A 17087-nucleotide genomic window follows, 5' to 3' on the forward strand; every position below is an offset into this window, starting at 1 on the left:
GAAAGAGATATGATGAGGTGATGATGGCTTGGAGGAGTGCCACAACATGACTCAAATTAGAGAGAATGAGGCCTTTAACAGAAAGGCTTAGAGATCCAGTGATTTTTGCTCTGGGTAAATTTGTGAAGTCCTTCATTTTTTAGCAATCTCCTCTACTTCCTCTTTCTTTCTCCTCAATTTTCAAAAAGCCTACAAGATTCCCTTCCCTAGATGTTTGGCTTCTTATAATGAACTCCTGAAGACTCGAAATCCATTAAGGAATAAATCTCTAAAAGGAAAATGTCAGCATTGGTTGGACAAGGAGAGATAGTGTTGGTATTAGACTTCTTCCCAGCAACTCTCAAAGGTAGTTATTTACCCTATCCACTACAGGCAGCTAGATGGAGCAACTAGGCCAGGAGTCAAGAAGACCTGAGGTCAAATCCAGCCTCAGACACTTACAAACTGTGTGACCCTGAGCAAGTCACTTGACCCTATTTGCCTCAGTTTCCTCTTCTGTAAAATGAGCAAATCATTCTAGTATCTTTGCCAAGAAGACACCAAATGGGGTCACAAAGGGTCAAAAACAACTGAATAACAACTACCGCTAAAAAGGTCATACCTGGTTTTAAATAACTTTATTTACTTTAGAGGGCTGAGGGGAAGGGTGCTCATGAATATTGTCAATTATAGGAAGTCATAGAATTTAGAGATCATCTGATCCAAGCTTATTTGACAGGTGAGGAAACTGAGGCTCAGAGAAATGAAGTGATTTTCCCAAAGCCACATAGCTAGTCAGTGGTAGAGACTAGACAAGAAACTTAGGTCTTCTGTCTCTGTCCAGAGCTCTTTCCACTACAAGGTGGAGTAATGGGCTCTTCTCCCTCTTTACCAAGGAAATAAGAAGGGAGGAGCTTAGTTTGGAGTTAGATAAAAGGAATTCCCTATTCATATTAAGAATCACTAGCTTAGTGATTCCCAGCCATGTTTTTATATTCACATAAATGCTATCTTTGCTTATTTTGGGAATTTCTTTTTCCTCTCCCTACAAGTATAGTCATGTATGTGTATATGTATTTGTGTGTGTATGTGTGTGTGTGTGTGTGTAACTGTAACTACTTCTATTATCCATTTCCTGGGGACTAGATATGATTCATTTCACCCTTCCCGCAGGGTTCTCTGATACTCTCAAGGGGGGTTGAGGGTATCTAGTCTCTGCCATTGGCTCAATATATTACTGTTTCCCCCATCGATTTTAGGGTTCCAAGCACCCCAGTTCCATTCAACCTCTTAACAGGCATCTTTGCTTTTACAAAGGAATATTTGCTTCAAAGGTATTGCAAGAATAAACAAACAAACCTTCCCTCTAATACCTGGAGACATAATCTCCCCCTTTGTCCCATATCCATCTCCGAGGAAGGGAGTGAGAATTGATTTGCAGCCTCAGTTAATATATAGCATCATTTCCAATAAGTCCTAAGTCCAAAGCCCCCACCCCAGGGACTAGTTTGCTGAGATTCTGGCTTTGAAGGGCATCCTTGGTAGGCTGGCAATAGCATCCGTACTAGAATCCTGGCTTCAAGGTCACCATGACTCAAACTCCCAGGTCAAGGACAAGAGGACAAACAAAACAACTTCAAAATCCCAATTTTGTTTCTTGGGGCCTCAGGGTCTAAAAGGGGAGGGGAAGGTATCTTCCATTTAGTGCACAATGATCATTTGAGCCTCCCAACACCCCTGGGAAGTTGGTGCTACTATTATCCCCATTTTACAGATAAGGGAACTGAGGCAAACAGAAGAGGCTTGCCGGAGGTCACACTAATAAATATCCAAGGTCAGACTTGAACTCGGTTCTTCCTGATTCCAGGCCAAGTACTCTAGCTATGTGTTAGGTGGGAAGTAAGAAGAACTAGGGGAACCATTTATATAATAATATTATAAAGACCGTCAACTGTGAAAAACTTAAGATCAATGCAATAACCAATCAAGATTCCAGAGGACTAATGATGAAATGTTGTACCCCACTCCCCAAGAGAAAGGTGGTGGACTCAGGGTACCGAATGAGGAATATATTTTTGGACGTGGACAACAAAGGAATTTGTGGACTTGCCTGTACACTATTGTTACAAGGGTTTTCTTTTTCTTTCCATTAGGAAAGGGAGGGGAGATTGGAAGAAGAGAGAAAAAAAAATACTCCTTAATTGATTCATTTAACTGATTAATTTAAGAAAAGAAAGAAAATGCAGTAGATCAGTCTCTGTCAGACTTTTCCAAATGAGCCTCGGAATCAGAAAGATTCCTGTTCATAATCCTGTCTTAGACTCTGGGCAAGTCACTTAATGTCTCAGACTTGGTTTCCTCACCTGTGAAATAGGAAGAATAATAGCTAGTGTTTATGTGGTGCTTTATAGTTTGCACAGTACTTTAACTGAGTTGCCTCATTTGGCACTCACAACCACCTTGGGAGGTAGGTACTGTTATTAGATTGATTTTCTAGATAAGAAAATTGAGGCAGACAGCAGTTAAGTAACTTGCCCACGGTTATACTGTTAGTTTCTGAGGCTAGATTTGAACACAGGACTTCCTGATTCCAGGGTCAGCATTCTATCTACTACATCACCTCGTTCTGTCATTTCAGTGGTATCCAATTCTTGTGACCTCATTTGGGCTTTTCTTGGCAGAGATACTGGAGTAGTTGACCATTTCCTTGTGCAGCTCATTTTAAAGATGGGGAAACTGAGGCAAACAGGATGAAGTGACTTGTCCAGGGTCACATAGCTAGTGAGTCTGAGATCAACTTTGAACTCAGATGAGTCTTCCTGATTCCAGGCCCAGCATTCTATCCACTGGCGCCACCTAGTGGTCCTCTACAGATAACTAGTTGTTTACATGTTATCCCTTAAGAGCAGAGGCTATGAATTCTTGCCTTCCTTTGTATCCTCAGAGATTAGTATAGTGCCTGCACATAGAAAATGCTTAATAGATGCTTGTTGACTTGATTAGGTTTGACTGTGATCCATCCCCATACACTGGGATGGGAGACATAAAAGTCGAATCCCTTCCCTTTTCTCCCTACCAGCATCTCCCATCAGTCTGTAATGTATAGATAGGTAGCTTGAGCTCCCTCCCCCCTCCCCCCCCCCCGCCCCGTCCCCCTCTCCCTCTGACCATAATGGTTACCACCATCTTTTTGTACAAATTTCCTAAATGATGTATAGCATCCCAGAATGTTGGGACAACCTAATTAACTGGTTGGGTAATACTAATAATGAAGTTTTTCTTCTCTTTTTTCCGTTGCTATAGGAACTCCAGGTGAGGAAACTCCCTCCATAAGAGCAAAACAGCAATTGTTCTCTGACTTAATAGTCTTAAAGAGTTTGGGGCCGGGCTCTTTGAGTTACCCAGATTCACATATCCAAAAGCATCTGAGGAAAGACTTGAACCCAAGTCCTCCTAACTCCTGAACCCAGCTCTCCTCTATCACACACTATCATTATCGTTATGTTATTATAGTTATGTATATCGTTATGTTATTATAGTAATATATTATTTCAACAATGATTTAAAACTAACACGGGGCAGCTAGGTGGCACAGTGGATAGAGCACTGGCCCTGGAGTCAGGAGTACCTGAGTTCAAATCCAGCCTCAGACACTTAACACTTACTAGCTGTGTGACCCTGGGCAAGTCACTTAACCCCAATTGCCTCACTAGGAAAAAAAAAAAACTAACACCTAGGCTCTAAAGTTTTCAGAGCTTTATTCTTATTAGCTCATTTCATTTTTTTACTCATGATAACCCTTCCAGTTAGTGATAAATTGGATTCTCCCCATCTGATCTGTGTTCCACCCTAACTTCTCAAAGAGGATCAGCAGAAAGAGGGATCAACTACCATTAAGTTCCCATTCCATTGGCCTACATCTAGGCTCCTTGTAGTGCCTTGCTTTTGCCTGTCACCTTCCTTCCCCTTTCTTACTGACAGTAGAGCTAAGTAGATGAGCTTTTACTTGTGTTACCAAGGAAGAATTAGTGAAGCTGGTGCATTTGTGAACAAAGGCCATATGTTTTCATAGTAGAACTAATATTTCTTTTTCAGACATCCTTACACACACACACACACACACACACACACCAGTTCTGTACTCTCTCTCTTCCCTCATCCCCCACTTCTCCAATCTTCATATCCAAATGCTACAGGCTGAAACATATGCAGAAATGCATTTCATCCTGGACCAATGCCTGGGAGGTTGTTGCTGAGGGAAGAATCTGCCCCTTTCAAGGTGTAGCCTGAAAACCCTGCAAATTATTGGATTTTCTAAAAATAAAAGAAAAAGAGATGGACAGATAAAGAGTAAGACAAAAATAGAGGGAAGGAAGAATGGATGGAAGAAAAAGAAAGTAATGAGGTGAGAAAGAGGGAGAAGAGAGGAAGAAGAAACATGCACATAGAGGTGTGTGTAAGAGAGGGAAGGAAGAAAAGAGGAAATAGGAAAAGAGAGAAGAAAGAAGAAAAGGAGGGTGAAGAAGGAAGTGAAAAAAGAAGGAAGATGACAGAAAAGAAGGAAGAGATGGAGAAAGGAAGAAAAAAGGAAAAGAAAAAGAAAGAGAAGGAAAGGGAGAGGGACTGAAGGAAGGAAGGAAAAGAAAGAAAGGCAAAGATGGAAGGAAGGAGGGAGGAAAGGAGGAAGGAATAGGAGGAAAGGAGGGGTGGAAGGAGGAAAGGAGTAAAGAAAAAGGAAGGAAGGAAAAGAAAGAAAGATAAATAGATGATAGATAAAGAGAGAGAGGAAGGAAGAGAGAGGGGGAAGGGAGAGAGAGGGAAAGAGGGGGAAGAGGAAGAGAGAGAGACAGAAAGAGGGAGAGAGACGGAGAGACAGAGAGAGAGAGAGAGAAGAAAAAGAAAGAAAGCAAGCTCTCTCTAAGCTGAAGTTGGGAAGCGAACAACCAGCAGAGGGCCTGCCACGTGCGTGCCCCATAAGAGGGGCACTGCCAGTATGTGGGTCACATACAAAATCCCCTCTTCCTTGGCATAAAGCAGCGAAAGCAAAGAAAGCGCCATCTGCCACGGGCTTCTGGCTGCCTGGCCACGTGGCCCCAGTGCAGAAGGAAATGAGAGAGGGAGTGTGCCCGAGCCCCCGCGTTTGCTGGAGCTGGGAATCAAAGCTCCCAGGCAAGCCGGTGTCAGGTCGCTATTGTCTCCCGGCAGCTTGCCACGTGCGCGCCCCCCACGCAAGCAGAGAGGAGCAGGCAGCGCTCTTTCTTCTGCGCCCTTCCCTGGGAGCAAGTGCGGGGTGGGGAGAGGCAGCGCTATGCTTGGAAGTGGCTCTGGCATTGCCCCCACCCCCAACATCCCGACACCCCCACCCCGCCTCCCGGGAATGAAGCCCGTGGGCTGAGCCTTCAGGAAGGAACAATAGCCGCGCTTCACGTGGGGATGAATTTTTCTCCAGCTTGGCTTCCTGCCTTCCACAGATTTGTTTAGCGAGTGTGCTAACACACGGCAAGACACCCCTTAAACAGCAGTGGGGTTTCACTACCCCTTGGTTGTTAATTTTTTTTCAAACTGAGCTAACCAAGGAACATCCAAAGAGAAATCATATGACTCCCATGGCTGACATTTCCAGCACTGTGTATACATTCTCATTTAATCCTCATGACGACTGTCACATTTAATTATGTCCCTTTAATGGGGGAGGAAATTGAGTCTTCGAGGTTAAACGACTAGTCCATAGCCACACAGCTGGTATGAGTGGGAAAAACATGATAACAACACAGGTCACAAGCTGGCCAATGAAAAGTGACTTACCCAAGATCACAGAGGTAGTAAATAGCTGGCCTAGTCTTTGAATCTCCGTCCCCTGACCCTAAACCCAAGACCCTTTCCCCCAACACTTGGCCCATATTCCTGATCCCTGGAAAGAGACCTGGCTTCTTTCCATTACACCAAGGCTGGAGAATACATTTCAATGCTATGTTTTGTTGTCTGAACTATTACCAGAGGTGGAACTAAATGGAGATGGTGAGCCAGAACATGTCCCAAGCTCTCTGGCGCTGGGTTCTGTTAAGGGCTAAAATTCTAGCTAAACTGTCTAAAAATATTTAATGAGTGGTCGCGAATAAATTATAAGCTTTAGCAAGAGTTAGACTTTTAAGCGTTTATTAAGGAGAATAAGAATTTGGTAAAGAGAGAGGGAAAGGCCTAGATTCCTATCTATTAAAGGGAGAGCGCATTTCTAGCTCCGCTCTCCACCAGAGTCCAGAGGAAAGAGCGTGAGACTGAGCGCCAGTCTCTTCCTTCCTCCTCCCACTAGCCCGCGTCACTTCCTGATGCCAAAGAAAAGACTCCTGGTCTTGCCCTCAAAGACCTTCGCTTCATGGGCGGAACTCTTCTACAGTAAGTCTCCAGCAGGTGCGTCATTCCAATCGTTAACAGTTCCTTATCTGTAAAATGAGAGGATTGGCCTGCAAGGTCTCTAGCATCCTTTGCAGTTCTAAATTTATGACCAGGAAGTTTTTACTGAGAGAAGAGCATGTCCTTTTCAAGTTGTGGAAGAAAAACTCTTCAATTTATTTGGTTTTAAAACCAAGTCTGGAATTGAGAAGTGAAAAAACAGCAGAAGGCTGGCCACATGCCCTGTGCCAAGGCACTCGCTGTATGTGGGTCATATGAAAAATCAATTTGTCCTTGGAATAGAGCAAATGGAAAGAGCCATCTGACACAGACTTCTGGATGTCTGGTCTCTCTTCCTCAGAAAAGGTGGGGCTGTAGTTCTCTAGTCTTTTTTTACCCCAATTTGGGGTTTTCTTGGCAAAAGTACTAGAGTGGTTTGCCATTTCCTTCTCCTCTAATTCATTTTACAGATGAGGAAACAGGCAAACAGGGTTAAGTGATTTACCCAGGGTCACACAGCTGACTCCAAGTGCAGTGCTCTATTCACTGCGCCACCTAGCTGCTCTTTCAAGAAGAGCTAAAATATATATCATCATACATGAATCACCTCGGAATTGAGCTAGGCAGGTCCTCAGACCACATGCATAACCCATCGTTGGCATCATACTAGAAAGCCTTTCCAGAGCTCAGGATATGCTGCCATAGCCTTCAAGATTCCATATATCATGATATATAACATGCCCTGGGTGACATTGTCTCAGCCAATAGCATTTAATAACATGGTTGTTACCAGATAATCATAAATTGCACCTGAAGGTGAAGCCCCATTGAAGAGGCAACTAGGCATAGAATAAGTATTTATGTAGCACCTACTATGTACCAGACACTGTTAAGCTCTTCACACGATGCCCCCCCAATATTCTCATTTAATCCTCATAACCACTCTGAGAGATAATCCCCATTTTACAGTTGAGAAAATTTAGGCACACAGAGGTTAGGTGATTTATCTGTGGCCACACAGCTAATAAGTGCTGAAGCAAGATTTGAATTCTAGTCTTTCTGATTTTAGGTCCAGCGTTCTATTCACTGCACTACCAGCTGCCTCTAGGTAATGAAGTAGATAGAATTCTGAAGTTGGAGATGGATGTTCTGAGTTCAGATCCTGTTCAGACTTATCTGTGTAACCATGGGCAAGTCACTTAACCTCTGTATGCCTCAGTTTCTCATGTATAAAGCAGGGATAATAATAGTTTACTTTGCAGAGTTATTTTAAAGATTAAGTAATAAGTAAAGTATTTTGCGAACTTTAAAGCTATATATAAATGCTAGCCATTATCATCGTCATGTTCTTTGTCCTATGGCCTAGTCTGGCCAGTGAGCTTCAATCAGACTTTCCACGATGTCCCCTCCATATTACTCCCTCTGCCTTGGGATAACCAGAGTCACTCTTCCCTAAGTCAACTTCCATCTCCCTCTGGCCTCTCCCCTAATATCCCTCATGCATTGGTCACTCAATAACACTCCAATCCAACCATCCCCTCTATTTCTTCCAAGGCTCCATCCTACAATGACAACAACCTAATCCAACAAGCATTTATTAAATAACTCCCATATGCAAAGAACTATACTAGGCACTGTTGACCGACAAAAACAAAAACAAGAAAAGGAAAGGTAGTCCCTACCTGCAAAGAATTATCATTCTACTGAGGATGCAAAGGTGGGGAAAATATAACATGTAAACAGATAAGTACAGATAGGATCATTTGAGGAGTAAAAAGAGATCACTAATTACTAAGGTATCAGGAAAGGTTTCCTATACATGCATTCCCAACACGTGAGTTTGGACTTAAAGGAAGCTAGGAATTCAAAGAGACAGTGGCTGCTTGGTTGTTGTCTGTTCTCAAAGAGGATCAAAATAACATCACCATGTTGAAGTCAAGGTACAGTGTGGCTGATTAGACCAATATGAGCTCAGAAGGCTCTACCATAGATTGAGCACAAATAGTGCATATGACTATTTGGAGTGACAGAGATAGGTAAGAGAGGTAAGGATGGGATGAATTGCCAGCTTGGGAGACAACCTGTGTAAATGCATGGAGGAAGGAGATGAATGCTGGCTTTGGGAAATAGCCAGTAAAACAGTATTTCTTCTCCTTCTACCAGAACATATCTCATGTTTACAACTTTGTTCCTATGTCATTGACTGTCCCTCATAATGTTGTTTCTTCTAGTTTATTTTAATGGGAGAAATTTGCCATTGGGTGGGATACAACTATGTGTACAAATCAGAAGAGTGAATTGGAAAGACCATTGTAAAGCACAACCAATGGCAATGATCCTATACCTTATAAATGCACCAAAAGGTCTCTATGATCACCCCCCTTTTTTAGAAAGAGAAAGGATAGAGAGAATAAATGTGACTATACAGCAAGATAATGGAAGAGAACATTTTAGAGCTTTGGACTTTAGGATCCTATTCTTGGGCTCACCAAAAAGAGGGGCTTCCTGTACTGGGAGACCCTAATTAGAATTCCACCTTCCACAAGTAGTCTTTCCTGATCCCCATTAATGCCAATGCCTTCCCTCTGAGATTATCTCTGATTTAACCTCTACTTACCTTGTGTGTATCTAGTTCTTTGCATGTTGTGCCCCCATTAGACTATGCCCTCCCTGAGAGCAGGAACTACATAAAATTAACTTAATAAATGCTTGATGACTTATCTTGTATAGGAAGAAATTGAGTCCCAGAGAGAAGTCAAGTGATTTGCCTAAGGTAATAAATGTATCAAGTAGAAGACCTGAGATTTGAACCCAGGTTGCCTGATTCCAAAACCAGCACTCTTTCTGCTACATTATGTGTCCTATAGGTTTAACTTCAGTCAAAAATCATTGAACCTTCACTATTGAGCTCAACCACCAATTAGTGGAGAAGATAGTTCAACAGTGGTCATCTTTGTTAAAATATATAGACATTAATAATTACACAGATTACCTGCTGTCTAGGGGAGGGGGGAGGGAGGGGAGGGAGGGAGAAAAATCTGAAATTGTAAAGCTTGTATAAACAAAAGTTGAGAACTATCTTTACATGTAACGGAAAAAATAAAATACCTTATACAATAATTACAACCAAAATGTACATAACATTTGAAAATTCACAATGCGTTTTGTATACATTTTCTTTTTTAATTGTCTTTTAATAATATTTTATTTCCTCCAATTACATGAAAAAACAATACTTTTTAACATTCATAGGGCTTTTTAAAGTTTTGAGTTTTAAATTCCATCCTTCCCTTCTTTCCCTTCTCCCTCCCTCCCTGAGATGAGATTTACATGTACAATCATGTAAAACTTTTCCATATTAGTCATTTTGTGCAAGAAGACAAAAAAGGGAAGGAAGGAAGGAAGGAAGGAAGGAAGGAAGGAAGGAAGGAAGGAAGGAAGGAAGGAAGGAAGGAAGGAAGGAAGGAAGGAAGGAAGGAAGGAAGGAAGGAAGGAAGGAAGGAAGGAAGGAAGGAAAGGAAAAAAGGAAGGAAGGAAAGGAAGAAGGAAGGAAGGAAAGGAAGAAAAGGAAGGAAGGAAGGAAAGGAAGAACTAAAGGAAGGCAGGAAGAAAAGAAGGAAGGAAGGGTGGGAAAAATAATATGCTTCTGTATCTATTCAGAGATAAGTTCTTTCTCTGAAGGCAGAGGGGATATTGTGAGACTAAATTTCTTTTGAGTCTCACAATAATCCCATGAAGCCACTAAGTGTATTATTATACCTATTTTGCAAAAGAGGAAAATGAGGCCCAGAAAAGTTAAGTGACCTTCCACACTCACCCAACTACTGTCAATAGTAGGATTTGGACTCAGGGTTTCCTCATTCTTAATCCAGTACACTATTATTAAACATGGCACTTATTTAAATATCACAAAATCAGACAATCTCACAGTTGAAAGGGGCCCCAGAGGTCCTCTAGTTCAACCTGTTTTTGTATAGGAATATCACCTAGCACATCCCCAGCAAGTGGCATCCCAGACTTGACTTTCATGTCTCCCAAAATAGCCCATTATTATTTTGGATTCATTAGATAGATTTGTCATCTGTAAAATAGTGATAATAATAGCACCTAATGTACCTGGTCTGTCAGGAGGACCAAATGAGATGAAATGGGTAAAGAGATTTGCAAACCTTAAAGCATTATAAAATACTGGCTTTTATTGTTGTTATTGTTTCTTTTTTCCCCATTCCTCTGTCCCTGGATTTTGTTTCCGATCTTGAACCTCCCCTTTTGGAATTAAAGCATGCTTTAATAAAGGCCTATCTCATTGTGTGCTACCAGTGCGCTGAATTGTTTGGGGAACCCCTCTCCACATCCCATAACTACTATGAAAGATTTGGACATTGCCTCTTTGCACCTGTAGTCCATTGAGTGTGTCCATCACCCTTTCCCCAAGATGTTTCAAAAGTCATTAAGAGTGGCTCAGCTGTTCCTTCGATAATGGTAATTCACTTGGGTCACATGAGCTACTTGAGGGCAGCCTAGCACCATGCTACCATGTCTGCTTATTTGGGGCATCCTTCCCAAACTGAAGATCATTCTTCTTTGAAGAGAAGGCAGAAACAAAATGAGTTGGAGAATTCTTCCACTCAAGTTCTTTCTCTCGGTCATCTGCTGCCCTCACCACCACAACTCCAGGCAGCTGTGCTGGTGACTCTTTGGTGCCCTGAACTTTTGTAAACATGTTGAGCTTGTTTTCCTTTTGACTTCTGTGTGAAAAGAGAGAAGGTCTTGAAGTGAATGCGAAGGAGATTGAAATGGTGATTGTGAGGACTTGGGATTTGTGAAGAAAACCAGAGGGAGAACTTTGGAAAAAACTGAGGAAAATCTGAAGGAGAAAAGAAGGGAAGCAAGGACTTGACTTGAAGGATTCAAGGAGAGAAAAAAGGAGGAAAGGTAGGTGGGGAAAGTAAAATAAGAGATTAGAGAAAGAAAGAAAAGCAAGGTGTGGCTAAATTGTGAAATCAAAGTAAAGGAAGCTGGGGGGGGGGGACGGGACTTGTTCATTGATGATAAAAGGTGGCAAACGTCTTAATTAATATGGTTCCTGTGGGGTCCAGTGTAAACAAACACGAATCATTTAAAAGGTGGCTGAGAATCTTAATTCGTACTGAGAGCAGGTGAATATGTTCAGCAGCTTGAATTGTGTGAGCCATGTTCAGATTTCTGCTCAGCCAAGTGATGACAGTCTAGCTTCTAAGAGCAAACTCATCTCCCTTCTAAAAGAGAAGTTGAGGGGACCTCAAGAACAACTCACTAAATTCTAAATTATCAGGGATACTGAATTGTTTCTGACGGGGGAAAAAAGGAAGAAACTGTGTTTCAAAGGAAAAAAAGTTTTGTATTTTTAAAAGGGATCAAAAGTATGTGGGGAGGTCAAAGGTGGAGAATTTTACCTTTATAAATAGGTCAACATGCAAGTGTCCACAGGGAAGGAAGGGAAGGAAAAGGGCAACTGTGGACTTGAACCTGGGAAAAAAATAAAGCTGTCATAAAGAGGAGAGAACCAGGTATTCTGAGGAGGAAGTTGCTGCTTGTCCTTCAAAGAATGATAGAGGGACATGGGAGAAATGTTCCAGGAACAGGCAGAGGAAAAGGTCAATGGTAGTTGGTGACTCTCTATTCAAGGGTAGGTTCTTTGTTGATCTGATAACAATAGATAGGTCTATTGTCTACTTGGGACCCATATCCAAGACATAACCTAAAACTTCCCAAGACTTTTCAAAATGAATGACTACTACCAACTTCTAGTGATTCACACATACTAATGATACAGCCAGAATAATATTAGAATGCATTGCCAAAGGGTTATGGATTTACATCCTAGAGAGTAGCTTCAATTAAAGGAGGAGAATAACAGTTGAGTCACCTAGAAATTTATAATAGATGAAACCCAAGGAAGGGACTGTTAGTAGAAGGCATGAGCTCAGATATGAGGTCCAGAGGATTTGAGTTTGAATCCTGCCTCAGATAGTAACTAGCTTTATGATCCTGGGCATCTCTCAGTCCGTTTCCTCATCTATTAAAGGGGGATATTAATAGCATGTACTTAACAGGATTGTGAAGAGGATGAGATGAGATATTATGTATAAAGTGTTAGGCAAACCTGAAAGAACTATATAAATGTTAGTTATTATTAAGTCTACATGTACATGTAGCAGGCAAAATGCCTAATTCAAGAAGTCCACATCAGCCTCATAGGTATTACTGACATTTTGGAAAGGATGTAACCCACGAGTAGTACATGGTCCTAGATGAGTAAATGTTATTCAAAAGAAACAGGATAGGTTAAAGGCAGGGGAGGGAAGAGAAAATATTGTCATCCCATTTAATTGATGTAAAAACTGAACTCTCTTCCGTGGAAACTAAGAATTTGTTTTTGTTTTTTAGTGAGGCAATTGGCGTTAAGTGACTTGCCCAGGGTCACACAGCTAGTAAGTGTCAAATATCTGAGGCCGGATTTGAACTCAGGTACTCCTGACTCCAGGGCCGGTGCTCTATCCACTGCGCCAATCTAGCTGCCCCAAACTAAGAATTTGTAACTGTGGAAAAAGTCCTGTGTCTCTTGTGGACCCTAACACAGGCTGTGGTGGATTTTTCTGCAAGAAAGGCTCTCTCTGAAGGATCAGGGGTTTGGATTCTAGTGTTCAAAGATCCCTTATTCTTGTGCAGGAGTCTGCAAACTATGGTTAGATCCTGTGCTGCCTGGTTTTGGGTGCTAAGTGGTTTTAAACTTTAAAAATACATACGCAAGATTTTATTCTATTTTTAAATATTTTTAAAAAACCATTCTTGACTTAGGGCAGGATTTGGCCTGTGGGCCAAATTTCCACTGTCCACTGTTAGAACATATCTAGAACGAGACTCATGAAAACAGATAGATTGAGATTTTTAAAAAAAGGAAGAGAGGGAGGGAGAAAATTAAGGAGGGAGGGAAAGGATCATCACAAAATCAATGCATTTAAATGCTTGTCTGAGCTGAACCTGGTCCTGACTAGAAAACATTCTAGGATAGCAGAGAATGATGAACTCACCCAAACTAAATGAGTATCTGAAGTTTCAAAGGGTTATAAGAAGTAGGGTAGGCAGCTAGTAAATTGAAGTTCTAGTGGTAGAACCCAGTATCCCTACAAAACCCTCCCAACATGGAGACTTTCTGGTTCATGATACTTAAAGGGTCATTTTCTATCTTATCCACATATTAAGAGACTTTATTTCCACTGATTCTCCTCTGAAGCCATGATGAAACACGTGGTGGGGTTGGGGGGGGGAGGTAGGCATTTACTTAAACTAGAATGGAAGGGTTAAATCAAGAAGCAAGGCCCCACACTACTCATTTTCTAACACTACTACCTCCTGAGTCTTTGGGGGAGGAAAAAAAAAGCAACCCAAACACCTGTGAGTGTTTCACACTCTCCTTGTCCCCTCCATTTTTAGCACATTTCTGTAGGATGCAGAATGGGAAAGAGATGGCAGGGACTTGACCAATGGCTGAAAGCTAAAGCCTCAGTGCTTAGGGTATACTGCTTCTTGTCACTGAAACACTGAAATCCCAGCACCCCCTCCTCCACCTCTTCTCCCAAGATGAGGCAATATCAGCAAAGCCTGGATATTACTGTGGAGTGGCTGTTCTCAAGTTCTTTGAGATCTCTTAAAATTATTGAAGACTGGGGGTAGCTAGGTGGCGCAGTAGATAGAGCACTGGCCCTGGAGTCAGGAGGACCTGAGTTCAAATCCAGCCTCAGACACTTAACACTTATAGCTGTGTGACCCTGGGCAAGTCACTTAACCCCAATTGCCTCACCCCCCAAAAAATTATTGAGGACTGAGATGAGTTTTTGTTTATGTGAGTTATATCCATCAGTATTTACCATATTAGAAACTTAAATGTCTTAGTATCATTATGAAAATAGTTTAAACCTCACAAGCCCCCTGAAAGGCACCATACTTTAAGAACCTCTACTAAGAAGAATTGCCTCTAGCTGCTAAGGAAGTAGTTGTAGTAGCTCTTCTCTCTTGTCTGCCTCCCCTACTCCCAACGGGCACATTAAAAAAAATCATCTTTTTTTTTTTAGTTTTCCAACAGATTTCCCCTTTATTAATTTCCATAGTATTACTATACAATCATTCACAATAGTTCAGGAATCATACTGACAGAGCCAAGGGGCCCAGGGCATTAGCTACATCATCAAAGATAATATCTGAGCCATAACATGAACGATCAGATTCCTGCAAACCTGGGGTGGAGGGAGAGGAAGATTGACTGACCCCTCCTCTTTCCTCTGTCAGGGCTCGATAGCCTCTAATAGGAAGAAGGAGGATTGCTCTGGTTGAGATAATGCCAGGGTCTCTTCCAGGCTAACTGTTTTTGGTTAAGTGGCTCCATATGCAGTTCCCAGCTACAGCCAGCTGGGGGCTCTAGATACTCTCTAAGCTTTGGAATACAAGCATCTTTGGTTGGTCTTCACTGTCTTGTGGCAGCCTCCACCAGCAAAGCAAGGGAGGGGAGGATGGACAGGGAAGATTAATTTAAGTGTTCTCTGTTTTTTTTTTTTTAATTGGCACAGTACCTGCTGACAAGGCAAGGGGGAGGGAGGAATTTTAAGTGTTCTCCGTGTCTGTTGGGAATTACAGTTCTGTAATGTGTAAGGGCTCTATTGCTCCTGCTACTTACAGAGACCTCCCCTAGAATAGGGGGTCTCCTCCCATGCACCAATACCCATGCATACTCTCTGTATCCTTGATCATCCATGTCAAAAACCCCAGGTTCATGCTCACAATCACAGTACTTAAAGCTGGAAGGAAACTTGGAGATGATCTAGTCCAGGGGTTCTTCACCTTTATTTGTGTCATGGGACCCCTTTGGAGGTATGAAGAAGGAGGGAAAGTGGGAAGGGAACAAGCATTTATTAAGTGCCTGCTATGTACCAGACGCTCTGTTAAGGGCTTTACAAATATTATTTCATCTGATGAGGTGGAATCTATGAACTCTTTCTCAGAATGGTTTTAACTCTTCAAAATGAAATGCATGAGATTACAAAGAAAACAAACCATATTGAAATAAAGGTGTTATTTTTTCCCCATCCAAGTTCATGGATGCCCTGAAATCCACAGACCCCAAATTAAGAACTCATCTAGTCTAACTCCCCTATTTTGCGTTTAAGGAAATGAGGCTTAGAATGTGTAGTTCATAGCAAGGCAGCTAGGTGGCGCAGTGGATAGAATGCTTGGCATGAAGTGAGGAAGACTCATCTTCCTGAGTTTACTTGTTCTTCCTTTTCTCAACTCTTCCCTAGCCCTTAATCATTGAGTGGGCATGACTTCCTGAGTTCAAATCTGTGTGAGCCTGGACAAGTCATTTCATCTTGTTTGTCTCAGTTGGTCATCTGTCAAATGAGCTGGTGAAGGAAATGGAAAATCTCCCAGTATCTTTGCCAAGAAAACCCCAAAGGGGGTCACGGAGTCAGCAGCAACAACAACAATTAGTAGCAGAGCCAAATCCAGTGTTTATTATGCCACATCAGATCCCATCATGACATACTCTCATGATCTTTCACCCTCTGACCCTCTAGTTGAGGTACCACCACTGCTCCACATTTTCCTCTCCTTAAGCAGGTGGGTACCAGTGAAGGCTCAAGTTTGAAATGTTAAAACACCTGGAGGAATGCCTCTAGCATGTTGGATAAATTCTCTATTTATAGAAAGACAGTGGAAAAGAGTCCCACAGGATGAGAAGGTCAGGGTAAGTGATGATCTCTTCTGCTGGTTGGAGTGTTCACATGATGAGATTACTGAAGTAAGTGCTTGACTGGATTATTCAAATCACCAATTCTTTCTGCTGTCTCAGCTAGTGAGAAGCTTTGCTGGTGTGTGTGTGTGTGTGCCCTCAGGGTGCAACTATTCTGTCAGTTTGGGATAAGGAAAGAGAAGAAAATCCTTGCATCAGATATTTTCCTCTTTTCACAAGTAGTGGCTGCTCCATATACAAAATTAACTCAAAAAATAGGTCTGAGTTAACTAAAGGAATAGGGATATAATTAGGGACATAAAATATATGTAGCAACAACATTAATATCATAACTCATTTGTGTTGCACCTGTTTGTTGTTCAGTCATTTTGGATTCTTTGGGACACCATTTGGGGTTTTCTTGGCAAAAATACTAAAGTGGTTTGCCATGTCCTTCTCCAGCTCATGTTACGGATGAGGAAACTGAGGCAAACAGAGTTAAGTGACCTGTCCAGGGTCACATAGCCAGTAAGTGTCTGAGGTCAGATTTGAACTCAAGAAGATTAGTATTCCTGACTCCAGGCCCAGCTCTCTATCCACTATGCCACCTAGCTGCCCAATTGTTACCCTCTGTTAGACTTAGGGTCCCCACAGTTGTGGCCCCACAACAAAAACTATCCAGGTTCAAGGTACTCTGTGAGTACACACATCTACTCAAAAATCATAGTCAGTGAATCCCCAATAATTTGTTTGCTTCTACTAATCAGCCAGAGGATGTGTTTAGTTCAAAGTAAAGGAATTTAATCTAATAGCATTGTAGGAAAAGTAGCAATTGAACACTTCTCACATAAACATGGGTCACACTGTCCCCAATCAGTGGGAAGAGTGAAAACTTAGGGACATATTTGGGCAAGGCATGCACATGGAAGGCTTGCAAATGGTAGCGACATAT

The sequence above is a fragment of the Dromiciops gliroides genome, chromosome 4, assembly GCF_019393635.1.
Source record: "Dromiciops gliroides isolate mDroGli1 chromosome 4, mDroGli1.pri, whole genome shotgun sequence".
NCBI lineage: Eukaryota > Metazoa > Chordata > Mammalia > Microbiotheria > Microbiotheriidae > Dromiciops > Dromiciops gliroides.